This window comes from Strigops habroptila, chromosome 7 (assembly GCF_004027225.2).
Source record: "Strigops habroptila isolate Jane chromosome 7, bStrHab1.2.pri, whole genome shotgun sequence".
Taxonomy (NCBI): domain Eukaryota; kingdom Metazoa; phylum Chordata; class Aves; order Psittaciformes; family Psittacidae; genus Strigops; species Strigops habroptila.
The window spans coordinates 51,264,367-51,279,026 of NC_044283.2; the positions used below are offsets into that span (position 1 = coordinate 51,264,367).

The following is a 14,660-nucleotide window of genomic DNA, read 5'->3' on the forward strand; positions in this document are numbered from 1 at the left end:
CTTTTTTATTTCATTGCCCAGTTTTCTGTAACATCTTCCTTGTCACTATCTCCTCCAATTACCTGTTCTGCGTTTTTGTCCCATCTCACCTCTATCTTCTCCTCTGGTCTGTATTAATTAAATATCTGACAGCTTCTTCCATTACCTACCCTTTCTACTATCCTTTTTAGGAAAAGAATTGAAAAACTGGTGCTTCACTTTCTAATTTCAAGAGGCTAAGTGATTTTTTTCTTCTCTTCAGTTACATATCAGTTATTTACAACCAGTTCAAAATCATGCTTCAGTTTTGCCTAATGTATGAGTACAGTAAGTGAAAATACATGAAAGAATGTATCTCGTAGGAAAGAAATGTACAGAATTGGGCCCTATTTATGTAAATGCTATCTATACAGCATTCTTGAACCCACACAAAGCCCACACTGAGTGCCACTGAAGTCATCAGGATCCTGCTTTTCTGACTCAGCTGTAGTAGAGCTTAAACTGTTTTGGTGAAACTATGTAAAATGGCATGCATCACTCCATCCTTTCAAGAAGTAGTAATATTGGATCTCCAGTTCATACAGTTAGGAGAAAAATGGCATTAGACCGATTTTTGACCATATAACATAGAATAGAATCATAAAATGGTTTGGGTTGGAAGGGACCTTCAAAGGTCATCTAGTCCAACCCCCCTGCAATGAGCAGGTACATCTTCAACTAGATCAGGTTGCCCAGAACCACATCCAGCCTGGCTTTGGGTGTCTCCAGGAGCGGCGAATCCACCAACTCTCTGGGCAACCTGTGCCAGTATTTTACCACCCTCATTGTAAAAAATTTCTTCCCCATGTCTAGCCTGAATCTCCCCTCTTAGTTTAAAACTATTACCCCTTGTCCCGTTGCAACAGACCCTGCTGAACAGTCTCTCCCCATCTTTCTTGTGGGCCCCTTTTAAGAAATGAAAGGCTGCAGTGAGATCTCCCTGGAGCCTTGTCTTCTCCAAGCTGAACAACCCCAAGTCTCTCAGCCTTTCCTCATAGGAGAGGTGTTCCATCCCTCTGACCATTTTTGTGGCCCTCCTCTGGACCCTCTCCAACAGCTCCATATCTTTCCTGTACTGAGGACTCCGGAGCTGGACGCAGTACTCCAGGTGGGGTCTCACCAGAGCAGAGGGGTGGAATCACCTCACTTGTCCTGCTGGCCACACTCCTTTGGATGTGACCCAAGATATGATTGGCCTTCTGGGCTGCAAGTGCACATTGCCAGCTCATGTCCGATCTTTCATCCACCAGTACCCCCAAGTCCTTCTCCTCAAGGGTACTCTCAATCCCTTCATTCTCCAGCCTGTATTGATACTAGGGGTTGCCCAACCCACATGGAGGACCTTGCACTTGGCCATGCTGAATCTTGTGAGGTTTGCATGGGCATACTTAACGAGCTTGTCCAAGTCCCTCTGGGTGGCATCCCATCCCTCAGGTGTGTCAGCTGCACCACTCATCTGCAAACATGCTGACAGCATACTCCATCCCACTATGTTGTTGGTCGTTGATTAAGATATTCTACAGTACTGGTGTATTTTATTCATAGGTATGATGCTGTACTTACATAGCATCTGAAAGTACTTGCCAAATTAAGAAAGAGCCATACCCTACAATAAAGAAAATTATTTGGTGAACTTGATTTTTCTTAAAAATTTATGGAATTATATAGTTCATGTAATTTTTTGTATCAAAGAAGGAACCAATTTAACATGGAGATCATCATATTAGAACATCCTCCTGTAAAACGAATAGTAAGCACAGTGTTATAAGCTATTAATATACATAGTGACCTTTGTTCTCTCTTGTAGCAACATAGTGAAAAAGAAAAATTATGTTTTCAGAAATCTGTTTCAGAAACTCACTTTGTACCCATTAGATGATGGCTTTCAATGCTTTCTGATATTCTGCAAAAATGTTAGGAATCCCTCTTTGCAAGACTGCTACACATTATGCTTCTAATGACACATACATTAGAGAGTGGGCACAATGCTCTGACGGCAAGAATGCTGGAGAGAAACAGAAAGCAATTTAATACACTTCTTCAGAATGCATCTTCACGCCAGAAATGATCTGAAGTGCTTGTTTATCTTTATGAAGGCCATAACTTCTCCCTTTATGAGGAGGGTGAAGGCATCAGAGTTCTTTTTTTGGCTGCTGAGAACGAGGTAGAATTTAAGACTTCTTATGCAGTCTCTGGAAGAGACTGGAAGAGTTCTCTCATGAACGTAAAATTTGAGCTCAGTGTATGTACCCAGTTTGAAACAGATGGCTGGAGAGAGAAATGTCCTACATAATACAGCACTTCATGCTAGCAAGGGGGGGCCTGTTTTACTTTCTTTTTTTCTGTTAAATTGATATTAAATAGACTTTCTGATAAAAAGCAGCAGCTGTGGACTACTGGATTGTTTTTAGCCTACTTAGCTCTTCCAGTTGTGAACACTTTTCTGTACTTCGGTGGTTACAACAGCAAGGTGTCACTTGGAAGCTAGCACACTTAGCAACTATTGAAATGAAACTGCTTTCTTTTCTAAAATCAGAAATGGTCATCAACAAACCAGCATTTTTGGCTGTACATAACGAACTTGCTGCATATTTTGAAAGTTGGTTAATGGGCACATTTTACAAAATTACTTAATCTTTGGCAGGTTTTTTGAAACACAGGCTTTTCTGTTTGACCCTTTTCATGTCTTAAAAAGTAAATAGATAAGCCTATTAATTTTTTATTCCCCATTACCAGAAATTTATTTCTTGCAATCAGAAATATGCTGAGGAGCCTGCCTGCAGATGAAGATTAGGCTCTGTTTGGGCAGAGATGTAACTCTGAGATCAAGGATTAGATAGCAAACTTGAATATTCAGGAATTCTTGCAAGCTCATGTTTTTTTTTCCTTCTTTCTTTTCCCCAGAGTCATGTACTACTTGCGAAATCAGCCATTGTAACAAAACAGGCCTCTTCTGATTTTAGTTGTATTTTGGAATTCAGATGTTTTTTGCTGATCAGGTTTTGTTTTAACACTTAATTGTTGGCCTCTCGAAGAACAATCAGAATAGATTTTTGATGGGCATTATGGTTTTTGTATTTATGTAACAGTAAAAGATTCTGTATTACTTGGGTTTTGATCATACAGCATGTGTTGGACTTCAGTGTTATTTTTTAACACTTTCAGAGGGTCAGTGCAAGTTTAGAAGCCAAATTCTGCTTGTTTACATGAGCATACTATTCTGCTCTGTACCTGTGGAACTAATTTGTCCTGAGAATTCAGCATATCATTTAAATCTTTTCATTCTAGAGGTTTTTGCTGCTTCATCTAGTGCAATCTAAGGGTAACATAAAATCATCAGATGAGAAAGTCTGGTTGACTTGACATGAAAGTTCTGCATACTCAACACAGCTTATAAAGAGTTATTAATTTAATGAAAGTAAACCTTTTTATTCAGTGCTGAGACATGACTTCTTTAAATTAAATACAGCAAACTCTATTGAATGACAGGTTTAAGTGTGTGTTGTAGTTTTAAATGATGCTGTATTGCACTGCTTTAAGTGACCTGGTTGCAGAGCATTTAGAAAAGGTAATCTGTTGAAACCAGCTTTGCTGCTGAAGCCTCTCTGTAGTCAGATTATGGCCTCAGTCTTCATTGCCCTGTATTATGCATAAAGTGACTGCAAATTTGATTTAAGATGGTAATTGGGTCCAAATTGTAGCTTTTATATTCTGCCTGTGCATAAATGACCGTAGGATAATGGGTTATAAAGTGATGGGTAATAAAATGATGCCCAGGGTGCCTTCATATTTGAGATGACTTGGAGAAGTCTTGTTTTTAAATACTCATCATGGTTTGGTAGAATTAATGGTTTTAAGATTGGCGTACAGTTTTGAGGCTGCAGTGACTCACAGCTGTGGAAGCCAGGAGAAAGCTGCAGATGTTTGGTACTCTGGAGAATTTGTAATACAAGGGAATTAGGAGTTGTATTCTCAAAAAACTAGTCACTTCAGTGTATCATGTTGTCAGACACAGATAAGGAAATCTGACTTCGTGTGCATTAGAGAGAAAAGGTAGATGTGCTAGCCATGGGTGACTAACTGATTGGTTGCTGAAAAGGTAAGAGCACTGACCTCTATCATTAAAAAAACTCCTCTTCAGAGGCTATCTAAATAGCCTTTTAAGTGAGAGAGTGAAGATAATATTATGTTTAACTACATGAAAAGTGAAGCAGGGAAATAAAACCAAATTTAGCCCCTCTCCAATCTGTTTCTTTAAAAAAGCAAAATCAAACCCAAGACAGTAGATTGTAAGAAGGTGTCTTCATCTCTACTACCATTTTCATGCAGGATTTAAAGTTAATATATTGCAGAAGGCTGCTATTGACCCACATAGAGTAATAGGAAATAAATGAAAACTAGATTTTTACCTTGAACTCTGAAATGTGAAACTAAACAAGTAGCCTAATGAATGAAAGGCACGTTGTGCAAAAGTGATATTGGTTCCATATGTGTGAAAACATTTGCTCCTAAAATCTGGTTTTCTAATGTGACACTGCATCAGTAAAAGAGATATCAAGGTGCAAAATGTGTCCTGATGGCAACCAGCATTTTCAAAGGCCTGTGTTTATACCATAACTCCTTACTCACCTCAAAATGTAAAGTTTCTGGGTTTTTTTATAATTATTTCATTATATACATATCATCTTGTAACAATTAATAGGCTGGGAAATTCCTAACCACTTGTTTTAATAGGAACGCGGAGAGTTAATATACTTTTGTAGTTTTACAAGTAAACAGTTCACAAAATCACCTTTGTGGTACTTATGTTCTATTTGCATCAAGTACACTGTCATCTCACAAATTTCGAGGTTTTTAAACTGAATTCACGTTTTTAATACTTTTTTTTCTTTTCAGATAGAAATATTTAATAATCTTTTCTCGGTATTAAAATATTGTTACAGAAAGCAAGCCTCATTCAAGCTCTTTTTGTTTGCCTTTACAACTGAAGACCACAGTGAAAGGCAGTCCACCTTCTCTGGTCTTCAAAGTTTTGCTGAGATATTTCTGGAATAATATGAAGGACTTACCAACTCAAGATAATTTTGCATCATACTCAAAAAGTTGCCTTTACTCAATAGTAAGACTTAGCCTCCATCAAATTTTACAGTCAGAGTCTGTCTTATATGTGGGAATTCAAGCACTACCAAAAATACATACAGTGTTGAGTAAATGCAAGACAAGAATCTCACAATAAAAATTAACAGTATTTAGCAAGAGAAAGGAAATAATTTTATTCATACAAAGGAGTCCTTTCTTACCTGTGTTTGAGGATTTTTCTTGAGCCCCAAACTGCCACATGTTTTGTAGAACAGAAGGATGTTTACCTGTTTGGAAAGAAAAGGAAAATATTTGTTACGTAAGAGTTAGACAGCAGGAATAGTCAGATCAGGATTTTTCCAATCTGTGTTCTGCTTATTTTTAGTAAGACCAAGCAGTTGCATTTCTGTCACACAGCAGGACTAAGACGTACGTGTAACAAGCATGTCCTACCTGGAGGCACTGTAATAAGCCCTGTGGTAGAAACAGTGAAGGTGTCTTGAGCTGAAGTTTGAACATATTCATGGAATCATAGAAAAAATACAGAGCTGTCATTTAGAAGGATTTTGAAGCAGGACTGTTGCCAACACTAGAACCAGGTCAACTATGACTAGCTACTACTTGAAGCCTCTGTAGTCTTTGTAATGTCCCTTCAGGTAGCTGCAGGCTCTTCTTAACCTCCTCTTTGACAGACTGAAGAAGCCCCCAGCCTCTGCTTTTGTGTCATGTGTTGTCATCTTGGTAACCCTGTCCCACACTTTCTCCAGTTTTCAGTATCCTTGTGATCTGGGACACCCAGAAGCGGACAAAGAATTTTGAGACACACAAATCCTTGCCAGGCACCAATCAGAGCCTTCATCTGCTGGCTGCGCTCCCAATATAAGCAATATACAGTTTGCTTTATTTACCTTGAGAGCACGCTGCTGCCTCATGTTTTACTTGGCATCCACTGTAACCCCTGGGTCTTTTCAACAGTTTGTTTCCAGCCTGCACTGCTGCTTGGGGTTATTCTGCCTTAGCTGCAGAACTTGATGTTTATCCTTGATGAACTTCAGGAGACTTCTGCTGATCGAGTCCACAGGTTTCTTCTGAAAGGTGCCTCTGGATTCCTATTTGGTATGCCAGACATTCCCCCAAATTCAGTGTCGTCTGCAAAAGATTACAAGTGCGTATCTGCCTTCAGGCAATAGTGGTTTCAAACACAAACTGCATACTCAAAATGTGGAATTTAACCAGTCCATACAGGGCTGTGTATACTTTCATTTGACTTCGAGATACTAAGTTAAGCAATGATAAACACTTAGTATGTGTGACTGTAGGAAAACTGAAAAAGCCTGTATACTTGAAAAAATCTCTAGGAGTGTTTGTTAGACTAGCATTTGCAGTTTCAAGTGAACATGAGTTTCTGGCAATCATTTAATGACAGTAACTAGAATAGAAGTGAATAGAGGACGGCAAACCTTAATTTGTATACATCCAACAGACTGAATTCTGCAGAATCACACTTATGACGAAACATGAATTCTCAGGCCTAGCATAAACAGGATTTCGGCTTTATCTGTGCAACATTACTTACTTAGCTGATGAGGAATGCATTGAGGTTGACTTGCAGGACCAATTAATGGGAAACCATTGGGTCCAGATCTCCCCATCATTCTCGTGAGAGCCATGCTAAGCATGCCCCTTTCTAGCTAAGCAGGGGACAGTGCATACCTTGAGCTTTCTCTGACATGGAATAAAATGAGCCAGGATGTGTATTTAGAAGCTCTCCTGAGTCCCCCAGTTTAGTCATAGCCACAAACTGTCTGCCATGGCCCATATCTGACTTTACTATAGAGGTAAAAGCCCGTATGTAAGTTAGGTTCATTTATCCCAACACATTGTGCTTTTACTTGTGCATTTTATTTTGTTTTTTTTCTTCAGCAATAAATTTTTATCAACCTGGAGCAAAAGAAAGCTTTTCCAAGATAGATGAGTTTACACTAGCAGAGTTTTTTGGTAGCATCTGCCACTATTTTTATCCCTTTACAGCATCTATGGTGTAGACCTGAAATAGGACAATCAAAACTTCTCCTCAACTAGATTGGAGAATAATTCCTTTTGACAGAGGCATTTAATACTTCTCTAATGGGACATAACTATACTGTTTTTCAAGGGATTATCGCAGTGGATCCTACTCACAGGATCAGAGGGAAGACAAACTTCAGTATAAAAGCAGGGCAATGCACAGACATGCATTTCCTGGGATGTTTTAGATTCTTCAGTGCTAACAGAGTTTTTAGTTGTCTCCCTCTGGGCCTTCCTGTAATCTTTTTCTTAGAGGAGTCCAGCTCTGATTGCACATGGCAAGTGCTGACATAAAATAGGGGAGTGCTTAGTCTGAGAAGGCCTAACATCTAGATGAGATACGGGAGCTATGCATGTCCTGTCATCTTGTGGATTTATAGGGGATTTGAAATCACCAGCAGTTACCAAACTGCTACCTATTGTGCCTAGCTGCCTATTTCAATGTGACATGAGGAAGGAGAAAGACTTCTCTTTATCTTGTGCTTATAGCTGAACATTAGCAATTTTCCTGATAAACATTGCTTTAAGGATCAGTTGCTGACTGTATTAATTAATATTACCTCAGTAAAATTCCATGAGGCTTTTGTGTGTCAATAAAATGGGGAGGAAGGCTATTAAACCTGATAATGCTTTTTTTTTTTTTTTATATTTTATTTTATTTTATTTAATAAAAACTTTATTAATAAAGTTTTTATTCCTATATGCAGCTTCTGGAAGTAAATGGAATATGGCCAGCAACAAAGCTGCACTGATCTGTGCCTGCTGATACTGAAGGGTGCTGGTCTTTTCCTCATTTCATTAAAACCTCAGCATATCAACAGTAGTTATAATTGACAGCAGCTTTTGGCTTGTGCATAATCCATACATTTAATCCATGAAATGTGCCTCTAAGATATCCCCCTGTAATGTGTGACAACTTCTGAACTATTCTTTTCTCCACTTCCCCTTCCTTCCACTTTCAAGGGACCAATTATAATTGAGAAAATAAAGTTTCAGAAAAAAATAGAATTGGAAAACTTAATAGGAGAGATTCTTTCCTCAATTGTGGTCCCTTTGTGGCTGGCATCTGTGGGAGTTATAAATTCCTTGAGGGGAATTTCCTTGGCGCAAACACTATATACATAAAATATAGAGGGGGTTGCGCTGTTCCTTAATGTCGGTGAAAGATGCCTACTGGAGGATGGGCTAGGGCACATTGCTGGAGTTTTTCAAACTCTTGACAGACCATTGCAAAGATTCTTAGTGTGCTAAAGGCTGCACCATCCTCCTTACATGCAGGAGATGGGCAGGAAATCACCTCTCAGAAAATCATGCTAGGTTTTGACTTCTGTTTTCTGCCTTCTGAAGTATCACTGCATCTTTCAGCCCTAACGGCAAAAGGACTGGCAGTCGATCAGTAGCTCAATCCTTCTAAGACAGTCTATGTTGTCAGTAGTTTACTGACATTATAGACCAGAGTAACAGCACAACTGCAGTTAACAGTGATACAATTCTCTGAGACAATGATTGAAAGTGGCATAAAATAAACAACATGAATATCCTGAAATACTTACTGACTTACTGCAGTGGAAGTTTCTCTGTAGATGCGTGGTTGTGACAGACTACATTACACATATGTTCTGGGTTTTAGGTGCTGGTTCCCACTGTGGCATTCATGAACCTTAGCCAGGAGTTTTGGCTGTCCAAGTAGTGCTTGGAGAGTTCAGAGTAGGATCAGCTACTGAGCTCAGCAGGAAACCACCCATAATTAATATGCATACAATTTTCTGTTCAGCACAATTTCTGCCTTAAGCCCAGGGCCTGGAATGATTTCTTAGAGGTGGATGCCTGCACCTTTTCTATAGAAGTCTGAAACTTAATTCTGTCTTCTTTTCAAATGTGAATGGAGGAAGAGGCACATCTGGGTTACCACCTTCATCTTCCTTGGGATAGGCACACACTTATGCAGGAAGGAGAATAATCCAGGCTTTTTCTCTGCCTGAAACTGAAGCTGTGCCCTCAAACAGACCAGAAAACTAGGCCTGATAGTGACATGCATTCATAGCTTATTAGTCAAGGCATGTTTTTTAAAAGGTGGAGGTGTTCAGTTCCAGCACTTTTTTCTGTGACTGCTCATTTGTTTTACGCAATGACTGCTTAATATAAAATATATCTCAACAGAAGAAATAGAAGATATTTCAGTCCTCACATGAAAAAAATAAAAATCTGATTTGAGTATGTTTCTGGGAAATTGTGTTTAAATCCTTTCAGGTAGAGGATAGCATTTGGTTTATTGGCACATTTAGGCTAACATGAAAAAGGCATTTTTACCACCTGCTTTCTGCTGGGCACTAGTGCCTGTCTCCAAGAATTCCTCTACTGTCTGTGTGTATGGGGCACATTTGATAAAGGGCCAAGAAGTGTTTCTCTCAGAGATCCTGATAAGGCTAATACATGAATTTGGTTATTAAGCTACTTGAGAGGACTAGGAGAGTTCTGGATTTGGGCTTACGCTGAAATGCTTAAGCATGCTTCATTTAATGAAGCATGTGGAACTTCAAATTAAATTTCTCCAGAATTTGGTGGCAGGTAAATGGGACCGTGGGAGGTAGGCTTCCTAGAGTCATCCCTGTGTACAAACCTGAGGAGTTTTTTTTTTCTCCCTGTGATTTAAGGATCAATCAAGATCTGCTTGGTCATCAGAGGGATAAATGTCTTAAAGTACAGTGGGCATTCTTGATTTGGGGGCCATAACATTTGCAACTGTATCCAGTTGTGACAGAACCTTGCATCCCTTGTGAAACAGATCGCAAGGACTTGTTTGTCTTCCCCATCTGCTATGAGCTCTGGCCTTCATCTTTGAGACCTGCAGATTGTATGCAGAGCCTGACCCCTTTCAGTTTCTGTCAATATGACTCTTTACTTAGTCTGAGAGATGGTTATTAAGCAGTGAAAGCAAAGTACTCCTCCACTTTGCAACACACTCAGATCCTGCTTGCGGGGTAAATAAATGACTTGCAATTTAATGTGGCAAGTGGCATTTTGCAGAAATATTTTGCCTTTTAAAAATATATTTCTTTTTGGAAAAAAATAATCTAGGTTGCCTTTTTTATTGAGTTTCCTACAAATACATGTGTCTTGGGAGCATTTTATTTGTTTTTGTGATGTTGTCCAAACACAGCTGGTTGCAGAATGAGGGATTAATAGTTTTATTAAGAGTCATGAGATATAAGACATGCAAAGCCTTTTCTTTTGAAGATTCCCCCCCCGATTTGCACTGATTTTCAGTGATACATATTATATCTTCTCACTCATTCAAATGTTCATTGTAGTTGTCTGAAGTAATACTTGAGGCCTATAACATTTGGATTGTGATTTACCCAGCTGCGCATACATACTGTAATGTGCTGCCTCAGTACGTCAGTATCATGTTTACTGCATTGTCACTGTTGTATAATTTTTACTAAATAAAGCTCTTAAATGGTGTGCAGAGGTAAATGATCACTTGTAACTGCAGCAGTCAGGCAGAACACTAGTGGATATCTTTCTTTAAAATAGGGTTATATTAAGCATTTTCTGCACCATTTTAGTTTTGCCATCTGATTATGCAGTTTTATGTCAATTTTACATGAAAACTCAGTTGAATCCTTTAGAGAGCATCTGAGCTGATCCTATCACTGCAGTTTTTATTGATGCTCTACGACTTATGCATTCCTAAATGAGAGCAAATAACTGCATTAATAGGTAAATATTTATCACTAGAGGGATTAATGCCTACTAATCTTAGTAACACCAGGTTTAAGGCAGTACATGATATCTGTAAAAACAAACTCTAGAGTACATTTTGGCCCTAAAAGCTTACAGACAAATGATACTGACAAACCAGTCTTCAATTTACAGTATGTGGGCACCACAATCTGCCTCCAAAGTGCATATTGTTGATTTGGGGCCATTTTAGTAATTTGTGCTAAACTGGTATATTGAAGGACTAGTGGCATCAGACAGTCTCACCAAGCCAAGTAGTGCTTTCCAGGATTGACTTAATTTCCTTCGTATCCATTAGAGAATATTAAAAGCCTTTTTCTCCAAGGCATGAGGAGACTGTCACACTTCTATCAGTCTTTCTATGATTAAAGGAAATTTTTGAATTACAGGTTTTAACACGTATTTTTTTATGAGGAAAGGCACATTGTTAGGTGATAGTCTTTCCCTCCCTTCCTTGGGACAAAAGTGTTTTGCCCAGAATAACTTTCGTAGGAGAATACAGGCAAACAAGTGCTTACCACCATATGAATTTTCAATTTTGAGACATCTGTAAATAAAGGAGTTGAGAGTCATGTATCAGATATGCAATCGATCTCTTTGTAACAAACTTGCACTGAAAACCAAACAATAGCACAAGTGGTAGGTCACTTCCATTATGAACTTGTTTGCACACACTCATCAAATTCAAACAGTGTATTTGCAGAGCTGAAAGCTTTCATGCGTAGTTTGTAATTATCGTGTAGCTTGTAATTCAAAGTTGTTTTTTTTTTTTTCTTGTAATTTTGGGGAAAATGAAAACAAATTAAAAGCAAATTTTAGAAGTTCTCTAGAGAGTAGCTTAAACCACCATTAAAACTTCAAATCTAAGGAATATGTGCCCTTCAGGACATCACTGGGAAGACCCCCAGCCTGACAAGATGCAGAGGCTGCAACTCTCAGTCTTCTGCTGGTATAGAGAATTGGTAGAAAACTGCCTGTTTACATAAAAAGATAACTGTGGGGATAAGTATATTAGATCAGCTGGTTTAGGATATGTGTGTTGTGTTGTCAAGAAGGAAAGAGCCGTCTGGACACAATCCTGAGTAATGTGCTCTGTGTGACCCTGCTTGAGCAGGGAGGTTGGAATAGATGACCGCCAGTGGTCCCTTCCAATCTCAGCCATTCTGTGATTCTGTTGCATAACAGAATGTCTTAAGTCTTTTTAATTAGGATCAGCTAAGCTGATTTCATTCATGACCTTTTTTTATTTGTTTTTTAGCTTTACTTTACCAGTGATAGATTTATAATTTTATACTGAGATCTCTATATAAAATGTGCCCAGAGAAGGTGTGGATGCTCCATCCCTGGCAGTGTTCAAGGCCAGGCTGAATGGTCTTTGAGCAACCTGGTCTAGTGGAAGGTGTCCCTGCCCATGGTAGGGGGGTTGGAACTAGATGATCTTTAGGGTCCCTTCCAACCCAAACCATTTTATGATTCTACGTAAAAGAACAAAGTGACATTTATAATTATATCAGGATAAATATTTACTCTCCTTGCAGAGGTTTCGTTGAAGTGTGTTGTGCGAGCCCTCAGTCTTTCGATGTCTAGTGTTAGGATTTGTGTCAGGTGTCAGAGAGGTTTCTCACACAGCTAACATGCTAAAGGAAGTATATCAGCACAGGACACCATGGTAGCAACTGCCATGGAGAAACTGAAGTCAGTAGCTGGACCAGGAGAAAATGAGTTGCTAGAATGCTCTGATCAATCTTGAATTTAAAACTAGCTGCTTGAAGACCCAGCAAGTAAAACAATTTCTTAGCTTGGAAAAGGACTGGGAAATTCAAGTCACTGTATTTTAAAGGTTTTTAAAGAGCTTACTGTTCAGAAAGATGCTCAAGGTCCAGACTTCCTTCCAGAATGGTATGTACTTGCAGGCAGGTGCAACAATTTATATCCCATAATCACATGCAAAAAGACAGTAGCAAAAGAAAGAAAAGTTATTAACTGACAAAAATACAAGATTTCAGACCAGGAGCAGATTACATAAATTGTTAATTTTCAATTAAAACTTTAAGGTGTGAAGATACCTTTAAAAATGTAGCACTACGTAATGTGTAGAAACATTATGTTCTGTTATTCGGTCTTTTATAGCCTTTTCTTAAAGCTTCACAGCTTTTCCTAGATTAGTCTCTATTTTCCACAACTCAGGCCTATTTTATTTTCTGTAGTAGATTGCATTTTGGGTCCTAATCATATATGTTATGGCTTTGAAGATTGGAGTAACTAGTTTTAATTAAGTCCACAGCCAAGAGTTGGAAGAGAATGTCAAAGCAAAGATCTTTCTATTCAAATCCTTTCCAAAACTCTGCTTTGTTGAATTGCCCACAAATTAATTAAAACAACAATAAAAATAGTCTACATTTTTGCAGTTTTATTCCCTTTACTGTCTCGTTACATGTCAGGGCCTCCAAGTGTTTATGCACATGTGGGAAGAGTACTTAGAAAAATAACCCAGTAAGAATGAAAAAGTTACTCACAGATAAGTGGTGACAGAATCAGGCCCTTATCTGTCTTCTGAGTGCTTATCCTATAGAGAATTAAGATGTAAATGAATCCCATTAATTTACAGATTTTACACTTGATTCAGTTAAAAGGTCTTGAGGGATAGGAATGAGGAATGAGGAGGGAGTGTAACTAAACCACTTTTTATAACTGAAATGGCATTTTTGTCTCACTGTATTTCTCATATCCCAGACAATTGATCTAGCTGAGAGTCTAGTGGAGCATTCAGTATAGTTTTACCTCTCTTTTGACTCAATAGAAGTGGATCACCTAGATTACCTCTGCCAGTCTTGAATCCTCCCTGATAATTTGGCTATTGCTATGATTATTTTAGTAGTTGTTTTCCATTGAAGGCTATACACCAAACCAAGATTATGATGTATACAGCCTTATAAGATAGACTCATAGCATCACACAAAAAGTGAAGTCATTGGGGACATCAGAGGTTGCCTAAGACAGCCTCCTGTGCCAAGCTAGGCTAACTTTGAAGCTAGATCAGATTGCTCAGAATGTTTTTTTTAACTGGGGGTGGGTTTTTTTTTCCGAAACCAGTTTTGGTTTTCCTAGGCAAATTTGAATATAAATTACAGTGTGAAATTAATTTTTTTTTCTATTACATACACATTTTTTAGCACAGTGTCTAGAGAATAAATCTATGACTGATTTTGGCAGTAAAAAATATATACTTAATGTATACTGAGCATAGTACCCATCTGTTCCTGAAATCTCTCTCATTGCTCAGAGCAGTTCCTGAGATTTGTTTCCCCTGTGAAGATTTTTGTCACTGAACATTTCTTTAACTTGCTGTCTACTAAGACTTTTAACTCCCTGTACCTACTCCCATTCTGTTGGCTCTGAGCAGGTTGAGCAGATTCTTGCTATGTTTGCAGTTTTAGAACTACTAGGCACTAGTTTTCACTTTCACTTTGTATTTGCCTAATAAGGAACTTGAAGCAGCAGCAGACTGAACAATCCTAAATGTTAGAAAAAATATATAAACCCAAGCAACAACCCAAAGCAAAACCTCAGCAGTTTACTTTCAAGGTTAGCTTCAAGTTTACATGCAAGTAAACTTGTTAGAACCTAGCCATCTGTACACTATTAGGTACATATTTGACAACAACAACAAAAAAAGGTAAATAAAAAAAGCTGTCAAATGACTCTTGAACATTCAAACAGCTCAAAGGCTCTTTGTGTGGTAATTCTGGCAC

At 38.4% G+C, this 14,660-nt stretch overlaps 1 protein-coding gene and 1 long non-coding RNA gene across 5 annotated transcripts in view; one reads left to right on the forward strand and one right to left on the reverse strand.

Annotated features, from left to right (window-relative positions):
• RAP1GDS1 (Rap1 GTPase-GDP dissociation stimulator 1) overlaps positions 1 to 14,660 on the forward strand; it is a 99,544-nt gene that overhangs the window by 8,737 nt on the left and 76,147 nt on the right. The gene's annotated exons all lie outside the window — the stretch shown is intronic.
• LOC115610470 lies at positions 5,307 to 13,237 on the reverse strand. The gene is made up of 3 exons (XR_003992247.1): positions 12,766 to 13,237; positions 6,006 to 6,246; positions 5,307 to 5,384 (listed from the first exon to the last, which is right to left on the reverse strand). It is a non-coding gene; the product is annotated as an uncharacterized LOC115610470 (long non-coding RNA).